A 3,032-nucleotide genomic window follows, 5' to 3' on the forward strand; every position below is an offset into this window, starting at 1 on the left:
ATCAGTTGAGTTTAAAGATCCATACCAAGATATTATATGAGTTCAATTAGCTGGGCTAGAGGGTAGAACTACCTAGACTAGAGGTAATTTATGGATTTAATTACCTGAACCAGAGGTAATTTATGGGTTTAATTACCTGCATACTGCATACGAGGTGTATGCATAGGTACCTTACCTATTGTTAAGGTATGAAGTTTTTATGAACTCTTATTACAAATTTTGATGTCGGTATACCTTGGTAAAATTTCAGAATTCAATAAATAGATTTGCAATTAAATTCAAATCAAATATGATAATTGATATCCTACAAATCAATAACTTACCAGTTTTATGAATTCATAATTTACCTTATTTATGTTTTAGGTGCATAACTGGAACAAAAAATAATAAATAAATAAAAGTAAATATTAATAAATTGAAAAAGGCATGTAATCTTATGTGGCGCAGAAGTCAAAGGACTTGGATCAACAACAATTTCTGCGTGGATTGCACCCAAAATCTCTCCTCATAATTGGACTTATGCCAAATTTTCTATTGTTTATATCAGCCAGAACGACCATGCAAGGCATGATGAGGCTGACCGTTGTTCATGTAATCCCTTCCCAAACAGCGACTTGTATCCATATATATATCCTTCAATTGAAGGATCCCTCAAATAGTGCTATTTGAGGGATGGGGCACTCAATTGTTGGATCTGTTTTAATGACCTTGTGTGGCTGAGATTGAATTACATCTTTTAACCCCTTTTCACACTACTAACCCACCACAAACTCCACTTATGCTTGGGAACGACGTACGCTGGGAAACCAAACGTCTCTCTTCTTCCTCCAACACTTGGAGACCTATCACGCATACCAAATGACCCAACGTGAAGAAGAAGACTCACCATCATTAGTTGAAGAAGAAGACCCAATGTGAACTAGTTGTTGAGTTCGTGAGATTTTGGTGATAAACGGGTATGGTATCCTGAGTTTTGATATATATTTTAAGAACTCATCAACAATTCTACAACTCTTTTTTTATTGAGTACTATAGTTTTGTAATTTTCCATCAAACTCGTGCTTTCAATGCTCCATTGAACATGGTTTGTGTTGCTTGTGATTCTTGGCTACTTATTATTTATTTTTTTGGAGTACTATAGTTTTGTAGTTTTCCATTAAACTCGTGCTTTCAATGCTTCATTCAACATGGTTTGTGTTTCTTGTGATTCTTGGTTATTGATTAATCTAGTTGGGGTTTCCCATAAGGTAATTGATCTTCACTTACATAATATATTTGCGATAGAGTGGGTTTTCATGTCTTTTTCTTTTTTTTTTTCTTAATCTAGTCTTTTGGATTAACGGAAAAAAGAAAAGACAAGAAAACATAATTTCATGCATATAATATATTTTTTATCTACTCTTAATTGATATTTGAGAAGAAAAAACAGAATGTCATATATATGTCCATGTTTTGTGATTAAAGCGTATATGTGCATGTTCTATGGTTAAACAGATTTGCTCACTTGTTCTTCAACTATGGAAGCTAATAATGACATATTAGTTCACATGGAAACTGATTCGGAAACAAATCATTTCGTATCAATTTTCTATCCTTAAGTAATTGGTGAGCTCACTCCCTTCCAAGGTCAACAATTTGAAACATTAGAAGAAGTGTATGAATTTTACAATCAGTATGCAAGGGAAGCTGGGTTTAGTGTTTGATCATACTCTAGTAAGAAGAGTAAAGACGGAGAGGTCATACGGAAGGAGTACGTTTGCAATAAAGAGGGAAGTTGGTCAATTGAAACAAGCGATGTTGTAAAAAGGCGTCGTAGAGTAGGCAGAGAGTCTTGTAAGATGCGGCTAATAGTTGTTAAATCAAAATATGGTGGATACGTAGTCACCATATTTGAAGAGGCTCATACTCATCCAATGACAACCCCGCGAAGGGCCACTTATTAAAGTCTCATCGTTGAATTTCTGGTGTTGATCAATTTGTAGCACAACAACTAATATCTGAAAATGTATCCACACACCAACAATATGACATTCTAGGAAAGGAAGCAGGAGGCATTGAAAATGTTGGTTTTACTTATCCAACAGAGATAGACATATGAAGATCAAGGGTCATGATGGAGAAATGTTGTTTGATCATTTCATGAATGAGCAAGAAAAAAATCCAGGGTTCATATTCAAGGTTGAGACAAATATTGAACACAAGATTACTCGATGTTTTTGGGCCGATGCAATCTTTAGGCAATCGTACAAGTTTTATGGTGATGCGGTTATCTTCAACACTACCTACAACACCAATCGATATTGTATGATCTTTGCACCAATTATGGGAGTAAACAAGCATGGTTAGACAATTATTTTTTTGGGGCATTCTTAAGTGACGAGACTGCAGACTCCTTCATTTGGTTGTTTAGAGAATTTTTGAGGGCTATGCCAGGTGATGCTTCGAAAATTATTATTATTGATCAGGATCCCGCAATGACAAAAGCCATTTCAGAAGCTCTTCCAAACACATTTCACAGGTATTGTAGCTGGCATATTTTGAATAAATTCTTTGACAAGGCCGAGTGTATTCTTCACTATCAAAAATTTAGAGAATGTGTTTGGGATTCTGAGAGTAGAGATGAGTTTGACTTGAGATGAAAGAGTATTGTTGAGAACAAGGGGTAAATGAAGTGTAGGGGCTTTTTCGTTCCAGCAGCTTGACGAGTGGGCCTGGGATGCTGTAAAGAGCAAATAGCTGGAATCGCCCCTTGTGTCTGAGTTCAAGAATCAGACCCCAAGAATGCTTCGAAAGGATAGCAGAGCCTTAGGAAGCACCCTGGTTATCTTCACCAACAAAAAAGACAATTGCTTGCAGATAAATGTTATGGCTTGGCATGAGAAGCTTGTGGCATGGGAGCAAAGCGATCATGAGTTTAGCATGAGAGAGAGAGAGAGAGAGAGAGAGCTGCAATTTCCTATGAGAAACAGAGGTTCTAAGGAAATGGGGAAAGAATTCTAAGAGGGTTTGTTGGAGAGAGAGAGAGAGAGAGA

At 36.3% G+C, this 3,032-nt stretch overlaps 1 pseudogene; it reads left to right on the forward strand.

The window, feature by feature from the left end:
• Positions 1–1,517: 1,517 nt before the first annotated feature.
• Positions 1,518–2,098, forward strand: LOC148294881 (protein FAR1-RELATED SEQUENCE 5-like; annotated as a pseudogene).
• Positions 2,099–3,032: the final 934 nt, after the last annotated feature.

This window comes from Prunus avium, chromosome 4 (genome assembly GCF_965620075.1).
Source record: "Prunus avium chromosome 4, drPruAviu1.hap1.1, whole genome shotgun sequence".
Lineage (NCBI taxonomy): Eukaryota > Viridiplantae > Streptophyta > Magnoliopsida > Rosales > Rosaceae > Prunus > Prunus avium.